This window comes from Rhinoraja longicauda, chromosome 13 (assembly GCF_053455715.1).
Source record: "Rhinoraja longicauda isolate Sanriku21f chromosome 13, sRhiLon1.1, whole genome shotgun sequence".
In the NCBI taxonomy this organism is placed as follows: Eukaryota; Metazoa; Chordata; class Chondrichthyes; order Rajiformes; family Arhynchobatidae; genus Rhinoraja; species Rhinoraja longicauda.
The window spans coordinates 43,777,944-43,789,432 of record NC_135965.1 but is presented as its reverse complement, the minus strand read 5'-3'; positions in this window follow the sequence as shown (position 1 = coordinate 43,789,432).

Below are 11,489 nucleotides of genomic sequence, written 5' to 3'. Positions count from 1 at the left end.
ATTTTAATTCATTCACAGGGTGTGTGCATTGTGGACAAAGCCAGCATTTATTGCCCATCCTTACTGTCAAAAGTAGATGTCGGTGAGACATTCTCATGAACTGATAGTACGGTGGCACAGCAGTAAAGTTGCTGTCTTACAGCGCCAGAGACCTGGGTTCGATCTTGACTGTATGGAGTTTGTACGTTCTCCCCATGACCGCGTGGGTTTTCTCCGGGTGCTCCGATTTTCTCGCACACTCCAAAGACGTACAGGTTTGCAGGAAAGTTGGCTTGGCAAAATTGTAAGTTGACCCTAGTGTGTGTAGGACAGTGTTAGTGTGCGGGGATCACTGGTCGGCGCGGACTCGGTGGGCTGAAGGGCCTGTTTCCGTGCGATATGCTCTTGAGATATGCTGAAAGGAGCAGCATATGTCAAGCCTAACATAATAATTCCTCCATCTACTTCACAACATTTTGTACATGGAGTTATCAATATCAAAAGTATACACAGGGCCTTTCTCATTCCTATGGCATTCACATGCCATTGTGCAATTGTGTGAAATGACTATAAAGTCAATCTTGGATCATGGTTTCCCAGAAAAAAAATCTTTAAAGAAGGATATCACTGCTTGTGTAATTAAGATGATCTGTAGATTGCCAAAGCACAAACTTGGCAGATTTTGGACAAAGTCTTTAGAAGTGTACATAAATTCAATGTGAAAATGAAGTGGAAACAAATGCCTTGTTCTGTGTCGAGTTGTAATGAACCTTGTACGAAAGTTGATGTCAATGCCCTACAAATAGCAAAGCAGAGACTGAGGCCTTTCACCAACATGCCAAAGCCCAAACAGTATCAGAGAGTAAAGACAGTGCATTACTACACACAACTCCTTTTATATCTCCTGGAGATTCTCAGTACAGCGGTGGAGTAGTGGAGGAGGACACCATGCAGGCCGACCCTGCAACGCCACCAGGACAACGGGCCTTCATGGTCAGATCATGAACGCTGCACTTACAGTAACTGGGACTTGAAAATGGCACCAAATCTGGTGACTCTGTACACTGTCTCAGTGAACTACTGCTATACACTTGTACTGTATCTAAGATACTTATCTAAGATGTGTCTAAGCGCTTATGTATACTGATACTTATACTATAAGACAACAACTGCAGATGCTGGTACAAATCGAAGGTATTTATTCACAAAATGCTGGAGTAACTCAGCAGGTCAGGCAGCATCTCAGGAGAGAAGGAATGGGTGACGTTTCGGGTTGAGACCCTTCTTCAGTCTGAAGAAGGGTCTCAACCTGATACTTATACTGAACTGAATACAAAAATGAATTTCACTGTACTGTACCTCAATACATCCAACTATTGCAATGTTTCAGAAACAATTGGACTGGTACATGGATAGGACAGGGTTAGAGGGATATGCACCAAACACAGGCAGGTGGGACTGGTGAAGATGGGACATGTTGGTTGGCGTGGGCAAGTTGGGCCGAATGGCCTGTCTCCATGTTGTATGAATCTATGACTTTATGACATGAGATAATTAAAGAACCATAAAATCCCATGAAACCATTGACTGTTGTATCTCCTGTTAAAGGCAGATATGTTACAAATGTGGAGCAAGGAGCAACAAAAATACGTATGATGAATAATAAATGAACAAATATACCTCTCCTTGTTTGTTAAGATATCAGATCCAATTTGAATTTAATATTATGATGCTTCAGGTTATGGTGCAGATGCAGTAAAAACGACATTTAATTTAGTTTAGTTTAGAGATACAGCGCGGAAACAGGCCCTTCGGCCCACCGAGTCCATGCTGACCAGTGATCCCCGCACACTAATGCTATCCTATACACACTAGGGACAATTTACACTTATACCAAGCCAATTAACCTACAAACCTGTACATCTTTGGAGTGTGGGAGGAAACCGAAGATCTTGGAGAAAACCCATGCAGGTCACAGGGAGAACGTACAAACTCCGTACAGACAGCACCCGGATCGAACCCGGGTCTCCGGCGCTGCAAGCACTGTAAGGCAGCAACTCTACCACTCTACTACCATGCCGCCCTATGTTAATGGCAAATGATGGGCAAGAGAAGCCCATTACTTACACTTACAACCTTACAACAAGTGAGAATAATAATGCACACATTGAGAAGGCACTGGAATAGTGTTTAGAACCAAGAAATTCCAACAAGTTTTACTGAGCAGTTTTTTTTTTTACCCTGATAATGTATCATAAGCCACTGCCAATGAGATCATGTCCTCAATCAGTGTAATTTACAGTAGCTGGAGACAGATACTACTGTGACATTTGAAAGGCTTTTGGATAGGCCCATGGATATGCAGGGAAAGGAGCAGCATGGGTCATATGCAGGCAGATGAGATTCGCTTATCTTGCATCATGTTCAACACATGTGGACCTAAGTACCTGTTTATTATTCAATTGTTTCTGTTTAAAGATACAACATGGAAATAGACCCCATCAGGTCCACACCAATCATCAATCACCCATTCACGCTGGTTCTATTCTATCCCACTCTCACATCCACTCCCCACAAACTGCAGGCCATTTTACAGTCGCCATGTAACCTGTAAACCCACACATCCTTGGGATGTGGGAGGAAACCGAAGCATTTGAAGGGAGCTCGCATGAAGGGTGTGCAAACTCCACACATGCAGCACCTGAGGTGAGGATTGAACCCGTGCCGCTGGCACCGTGAGGCAGTAGCTCTACCAGCTACAGCTCTGTGCTGCTCTTGTGCTGTAGATTAAGAAAATAACTGCAGATGCTGGTACAAATCGAAGGTATTTATTCACAAAATGCTGGAGTAACTCAGCCGGTCAGGCAGCATCTCAGGAGAGAAGGGATGGGTGACTTTTCGGGTCAAGACCCTTCTTCAATCTACAGACTGTAGATTCATTGTTCTATGTGGGGCAGCGTCTGGCAGCAGTAATTGTGAGTAATGTTTCCATTGCAAAACAACTTAGCAATCAGCACTGCAAACTTAACCGCAAAGAGGATACTTTTGCAGCAACAGCAAAAAAACTCAGATGATGGGTGTAAAACATGTGACCTGCACATTAGATATAATTGATGAGAACCTTCCAGGAAATGCATCTGAGATTGCAAAAAAAACGGAGAAACTCTATGTTGAAAAGAATTAGTGGACAGATATTGAAAGAATTAGATCAGTGTACAGACGAGCAATTAAAACATTCCACAAGTGAAACGCACTGGTTCATGTATCACTACAACTAATGTCATGGAGGAATTGAAGTCGTAGGGTCATACAGCGTAGAAACAAGCACTTCGGCCCAACTTGCCCACACCAACCAACATGTCCCATCTGCACTAGTCCCACCTCCCTGCGTTTGGCCCATCTCCCTCTAGACCTGTCCTATCCATGTACTTGCCTATTTGCTTCTGAAACATTGCAATAGTCCCTGCCTCAACTACCTCCTCCGGCAGCTCGTTCCATACACCCACCAGCCTTTATGTGAAAAGCAAACAAGGAGAACAAAGGGGGGCACCTGATGGGGGGCACCAAGACCTAACGGGACCACAAATGGAATACTTTGTGTTAAAATTGAATACTTTGTTGGGGTCCTTTATGTGGCGACTCTTTGCATACCTTTGAATCTCACTGTGACTTGTCACATGTGACAACAAAGTATCCTTTATTTAGAAAAACAAGGGCATGTCATGGTTTACTCAAAGCATATCAGATTGCATGTCAGATAGACACAAAAAGCTGGAGTAACTCAGTGGGACAGGCAGCATCTCTGGAGAGAAGGAATGCGTGATGTTTCAGGTGGGGACCCTTCTTTAGACATCGTGCCTGACCTGCTGAGCTACTCCAGCGTTTTGTATATATCTTCGGTGTAAACCAGCATCTGCAGTTCCTTCTTACACGTGTTATTAGTTTGGTTTAGATTACTTTAGTTTAGAGATACAGTGCGGAAACAGGCCCTTCTGCCCACCGAGCCCGTGCCGACCAGCGATCACCCCGTACACTAGCACTATCCCACGCTAGGGACAATTTACAATCTTTACCAAAGTCAATTAATCTACAAGCCTGTACGTCTTTGGAGTGTGGGAGTAATCTGGAGCACCCTGGGAAACCCCACAGGGTCACGGGGAGAACGCACAATCTCCGTACAGACAGCACCCGTAGTCAGGATAGTCTGGTGCTGTACGGCAGCTGCTCTACCACTAGGTCATCGTGATGCCCCCACTTATGGTGAAGAGTTTCAAACAAAACGGGAATGGTCATGTTCTGTATCCCCAGTTGCTGTGTTCCAAGTTGGACATGGTGCAGAGTTCAGGAGGAGAAGCATCTTCAAAATACAGAAGAACCTTCTTTGAGTTCAAATTCAGAACAAATCTGTTCAAAAGCTGATTCAATACCATATCTTGCGGGGAGGGCAGGTTATGGCATCTGGAACAGTGGATACAATAGATGAGGTTGGAGGAGGTGCAGGTGAACCTCTGTCTCACCTGGAAAGACTGTTTGGGTCCTTGGATGGAGTTGAGGGGGGAGGTAAAGGGACAGGTGTTGCAGACTATGGAACACTATTAAAAATATGCAAACGTACAAATAATGAACAGAGGCAAGCCGGACCCCTCAAGCCATTCCAAGTGCACTCTCGTAAATTTGTCCGGGGAAAGGTGGTGCCAGACCGGAAAATCAGTGGTGGATTTGTAAATGAATCTCAATACAAATATAAAAATATAAGTCATTTTGTCGTAATGTCTTCTTAAAGATAGTTTTGATTCCAGATTTTCTTAGTACTTATTTTTCTGCATTATTACTTTTCGGCGGTGCTAGTGGTTTGTAATCGAAAGATACGACCAGAGGATGGAGAGTGAATCGATTGAATTGTTCGTAAGATACAGCATGGAAATAAGTCCATCAGCTGACCAAGTTCGCGTGACCATCGCTTTCCCATTCAATGGTTCAGTGGTTCTTTTATTATCATGTGTATTATCACTCCACGAAAGGCTGTGGAGGCCAAGTCAATGTTTATTTTTAAGGCAGAGATAGATAGATTCTTGATGAGTGCAGGTGTCAGAGGTTATGGGGAGAAGGCAGAAGAATGGGGTTAGGAGGGAAAGATAGATCAGCCACGATTGAATGGTGGAGTAGACAATGATGGGCCGAATGGCCTAATTCCCCTCCTATCCCGGATGACTGCCCCTCGAACCTGATCTGTCATTCAATATCTTGAATCAATTTTTTCCTTCAGTTTTATTTCCCTGTACACATTGCTTCCGTCTTCAATCTGCAGCAATCACCCGCACAATCAGCGATCAAGGGCCAGGCCCAATAACCCTGTCATTTCCTTATCGGCTTACCTAAATACTGCCCCTATAACTTTAGTCACAAATGAGAATGGGTCACAGCGGGGGAATGAGAAACACATGACAGATTGTTGCGGGTAACGAAAGTGACAATCTGAAGCACGGTGAAAAATGAGCCCTGAGCAAATGTTACTGAGCTGTTGCCAGTAATGATGGACTCAATGAGTCTAAGTGAGAAACCAGGACTCTCAGAGTAACAAGTCTGTCGAAAATGAATTTCAAAGCGAGAAGGAAAACAGTTGTGCAAGGTTGAAAAATAACGGCGCAACAATTAATCAGAGAAAGGAGCAGTTGAAAACGAACGGCTGAAATAAAATCTTTCGGATGTGTGCTTTCCCAATGATAATTACATTGAGCAGTTGTTGGCAAGAGTACTGTCGCAGAGACAGGTGTCAGGGAGTAACTCAGGTGTAATGCAGAGGAGAGGGGCAGCTTTATAATGGGAACCATTTTAACAAATCTGCTCAATACTCCAAGGACAAATTACCACCGCTGCATCTTTAGATTTCCTTGGAAAAAAGCTTGGAAAAAAGACCAGTACTGGATCCAGGGTTGAGACTGGAAATTGTGGCTGGGAAAATTGGTTACAGGAAATGAATTGGGGAATGAGATTATCATGGATGTTCTGGGAGACAGTATAGACATGATGGGTCAAGTGGCCTCCTTCTATGTCAGAATGATCTGAAGAAGGGTCTCGATCCAAAACATCACTTATCCATGTTTCTTGATCTGCTGAGTTGCCCCTGCACAATGTGCCCATCTGACCTCCTTCTATGTCATGATGATATATTAATAACTATTTTGACAGTGCCCATTTTACCAATCATTTCCTGTTCTATGCAATAAAAAAAGATCTGCAGCTTCTGGTTTATACCAAAGATAGACACAAAATGCTGATTGTCTGAAGAAGGGTCCCAACCCAAGACATCACCTATCCATTTTCCCATGGTGGCGCAGCGGTAGAGTTGCTGCCTTACAGTGGGTTCGATCATGACTATGGGTGCAGTCTGTACAGTGTTTGCACATTCTCTTCATGACCGCGTGGGATTTCTCCGGGTTTCCTGCCACACTCCAAAGACGTACAGGTTTGTAGGTTAATTGGCTTCAATAAAATTTGTAAATTGTCCCCAGTGTGCAGGGTAGTGTTAGTGTACGGGGATCGCTGGTCGGCGCGGACCCAGGTGGGTCAAAGGGCCTGTTTCTGCGCTATATCTCTAAACTAAACTAAATTAAGATGCTGCCTAACAGGCTGAGTTACTCCAGAATTTTGTGTCTATATTTCCTGTTCATTGCTTGGCTGTAGATTAAAACAGATGCAACATTTATTTTATTTTTGATAGGACAACTTTTAATATAGAATCTGCTGGATCTGAGTGCAGGTGAGAAGATAATTCTCAGGATTGTTCAAATGCAGAGCAAATTGCTGCTAGGACTTCGTGACTTGAAACAGTATCCATGATGTAAATGTGGCACAAAAAATCAATTCAATTTCCACTCCAAATTCTAACTCAACAAAAATTGGCAGAAGGCAGCAATCTGCTGTATTTATGCTGCGATCCTTGCGCGTTTTCAGAAAATTCTATCAATTCCGACCAAATTGTTTAGCTTGAGGTTTAGATTTATTATTGTCACACGTATCAGAATTAAAAAACTTTCTTTCGCGTGCAATCCATTCAGTTCAGACCCATGAGCTATTATCTGTCCCATTGGAGACCTTGCAGTATCTTGATCGGACTTTACTAGACTTTATCTTGCACTAAACGTTATTCACGTTATTCCCTTTATCATGCATCTGTACACCATGGATGGCTCCATTGTAATCATGTATTGTCTTTCCACTGGCTGGTTAGCGCGCAACAAAAGCTTTCACTGTACCTCGATACACGTGTCAATAAGCTAAACTGAAACTCAAACTCCATACAATCGAGTCAATCTCAAGTACAATAGGTAGAGCAAAGGGGAAGATACAGAGTGCAGAATGTTATAACATGATAGGACAATTATGATACTCTCAGTCCCCTTTCCAACATTTGTAAAGTATTAACGGAGCGACCAATGGTGACAATTCAATTAAATCAGATGATAACGGGAAGAGATGGGCAGGGTCAGTGAAACAAGTGGGTTTTATCTGTCTCCTCAAAGCCTTTCTGCCGTACCTCAATTCAAGTGAGGGCTATAATAGTCAATAGTCAATTTATTTGTCACATACATATAAATGTGCAGTGAAATGAAAGATTACCCACAGTCCAACAATAAGTCCAATAAAAATAAGCAATATAAATAAGCAATAACACACACAATCATAAACCAACACCAAACAAAAAGAAACATCCATCACAGTGAGTCTTCTCCAGTCACCACCTCACTGTGATGGAAGGCCAGAATGTCTTTTCTCTTCCCCTGCCGTCTTCTCCCGCGGTCAGGCTGTTGAAGTTGCCACGTCGGGGTGGTCGGGGCTCCCAACATTGAAGCCCCCGCCGGGCAGAGAAAATCCCGCGGCCTGTTCCAGGCCGTGCCAGACGGTGAGAGGTCCGCGGCGGGCCTAGAATACTTGACACTCGTCCACATGGATTTTTCTACATTCAAAGCTTGGCACTGTTCCAGCAGAACATACCGTTTGATCTCATATTTCGCTTGGGCAGTTTACACCACAGCGGTATGAACATTGACTTCTCTAACTTCAGATCGTTCCTCCGTCCCTCTCTTTCCCCTCCCCTTCCCAGTTCTCCCACTAGTCTTCCTGTCTCCTACTACATCCTATCTTTGTCCCGCCCCCTCCCCTGACATCAGTCTGAAGAAGGGTCTCGACCCAAAACGTCACCCATTCCTTCTCTCCCGAGATGCGGCCTGACCCGCTGAGTTACTCCAGCATTTATGTGTCTACCATACTGTTTGATCAATGTCCCTGCCTCCGAGTTCAATCACCGCTGGTTCACAGTAGTTGGAGAATATGTTATCTATAGGATGCTCTATGGCCACTCTCACCTACTGTGCCCCCCTGGAAGGTTCGTTGTTCCTTCAAGGTAAGCTGCAGGAGGCGCCCCCGGGACACAAAGATGACCAGACGAGGAGAAGGGCGTGGGTTTGCGGGAACTGCTCCATCACACCGAGCGCTCAGGCCGACTGGACTTTGAATAATGGTGCCGTAAATGGCGATGCCAGCATGTGTAATATGTGCAAAAGGAATTTCACTGTGTAGTTGCACATGTGACCAATAAAGCACCATTGAACCATTGAATTATTAACACAACAGCACCTGCCATTTGCAACAAGAAAGGTAAAAGAATATATTTAAAGGAAAATATTGCATATACAGTAAATTCCTTAAAAAATTATCCATCCCAAACTTGTATAAATAGAGATGCAAGGAACTGCAGATGATGGTTTACAAAAGTGACACAAAGTGCTGGAGTAACTCAGCGGGTCAGGTGGCATCTCTGGAGAACAGTCTGAAGAAGGGTCCCAACATGAAACGTCACCTATCCGTGTTCTCCACAGATGCTGCCCGACCTCCTGAGTTACTACAGCACTTTGTGTCTTGTATAAATAGAGCACAGAGTATTATTTATAAGGAGAGGTTGGACGAACATGGAGAATGTTAGGTGCCTGGGACCCACTTCCAAGGGAGGTGGTAGAGCAATGGTTCAGTGACTTTTACACAGGCACATAAACAGGCAGGGAATAGAGGGATGTAGATCATGTGCAGGCAGATGGGATTAGTTTAAATTGGCATTATATTCGGCATCAGATATCGTGGGTTGATTCCTGTGTTTAGTTTGGTTTCGTTTAGTTTAGAGATACAGTGCAGAAACAGGCCTTTTGGCCCACCGAGTCTGCACCAACCAGCAATCCCCATAGACTAGCACTATCCTACGCACTAGGGACAATTTACAATCGTTAGTAAAGCCAATTAACCTGTAAACCTTTGGAGTGTGGGAGGAAACCAGAGCACCCAGGGGAAGCCCACCTGGGCACAGGGAGAACATACAAACTCCGTATGGACAGCACCCATAGTCAGGATCAAACCCGGGTCTCTGGCTTCGTAAGGCAACAACTCTACTGCTGCACCACCGTGCCACCATGCCACCGTGTGCTGTACTGTCCCATGATCTAATGGTATAGTCAATAGACAATAGACAATAGGTGCAGGAGTAGGTCATTCGGCCCTTCGAGCCAGCACCACCATTCACTGTGATCATGGCAAATCATCCACAATCAGTACCCCGTTCCTGCCTTCTCCCCATATCCTTTGATCCACTATATTTAAGAGCTCGATCTAACTCTCTCTTGAATTGGCCTCCACTGCCTTCTGAGGCAAAGAATTCCGCAGATTCACAACTCTCTGGGTGAAAACGTTTTTCCTCATCTACGTTCTAAATGGCCTACTCCTTAATCCTTAAACTGTGGCCCCTGGTTCTGGACTTCCCCCAACATCGGGAACTTGTTTCCTGCCTCTAGCGTTTACAATCCCTTAGTGATGCATCTTTGTTGTTTTGGGGGGAAATTCTGGAATGCCCTACTAAACAGTGTTAGGGACCATAACATTTCCACTTCAGGAAAACTAGAGGATGTTTGATAAGTTCAGCTGTGCAGCAACTGGCCTCTTTAGAATTGTCCCTAGCGTGTAGGTAATGGATGCGAAAGTGGGATAACATAAAAAACAGTGTGAGGGGGTGATCGATGGTCAGCGTGCAGTTGGTAGGCTGAAGGGTAGAAACAAAGAACTGCAGATGCTAGCTTATACCAAAGATAAAAACAAAGTGCTGGAGTAACTCAGTGGGTCAGGCAGCATCTCTGGAGAAAAAGGATGAGTGACCTTATTCCATGCTGCATGACTCTGTAATCCTGTGCAAACGTTGCTGCCTTTCATTTTCCTCAAGTCTCTTGGTAAAATTAGAAGTTGGAGAGAATTTTGTAGTCAACAAATGCACTTAAAACACCTTCCAGAGTTAGCACAAAAACAAAGGTCAATGTTGTGGGGAATTGTGAAAATCCCACAACTCTCAAAACACATGTTGCAATGCCATGATCTGACCCCTTGGCTTCAAGATACGTCAGTTCACCATTTTGTCAAATACTATTTCTTTGACGCACTAAACTGATGTGAAATCTCAGAAAATACAATCTACTGGACCAAGTGGACCCTTTGGGCCCAAACCTCTCCTGCATTGGTGCAGCACCCTCTCCTCCCCCATTCCCCCCTCCTCTCTCCCCCTCCCTCCCCCCTCACTCCTCCCCTCTCCCTCCCCTCTCCCCCCTCCCTCCCTCCCTCCCTCCCCTACCCTCCCCCTTCCCCTCCCCCTCTCCCTCCCTCCTCCCCATTCCTCCCCCTCCCCTACCCCTCCCCTTCCCCTCCCCACTCCTTCCCTTCTCCCCCTTCCTCTCCCTCCCTCCTCCCCTCCCCTCCCCCACCCTCTCTCCCTCCCTCCCCTTCCCCACCCACTCCATCCCCCTCCCCTTGCCCTCCCCCCAAATGGAAATATTAATTGATAAACTAGTACATATTCAGCAGAATATTCCAACATTAGAAAATTTGACACCTTTTAAACATGGGTGAGTTCATCTTCTAATGTCATCCTTCTTATTGATTTGACGTCAATGCAGCAGATTCTGTGGTGCAAAGGGGATTTAAACTAATTACAACTGCAATTGAATGCTGATTTCATTCTGCAATTGCTAATTGTTTATATAAATGTGTTAAATAAAATCATTTTGAGAAGCGTGCTCCTCTGATGTTACACTTGGTACGTCTCAGGTGGCAATTTTAAGACGTGCTCAGTGGTAACTGGGCATTTAAAATGTCATAGGCAACTTATCTATGTGAATGGTGCCTAGATGCAATGACCACAATGTAATAACAAGGAACTGTAGATGCAGGTTTATGCCAAAGAAAGACACAACATTTTGGAGTAACTCAGCGGGTTAGGCATATTCTCTGGAGGACATGGATAGGTGACATTTCGGGTCTGACGAAGTCTGAAGAAGGGTTCCAAAACAAAACATCACCTATCCATGTTCTCAAGAGAATATGCCTGACACACTGAGTTACTCCAGCATTTTGTATCTGTCTTTGCACTGACTACAATTTCTACTGAAGCTTCTGTGCAAGTGGCTAATTGGATCGTAATG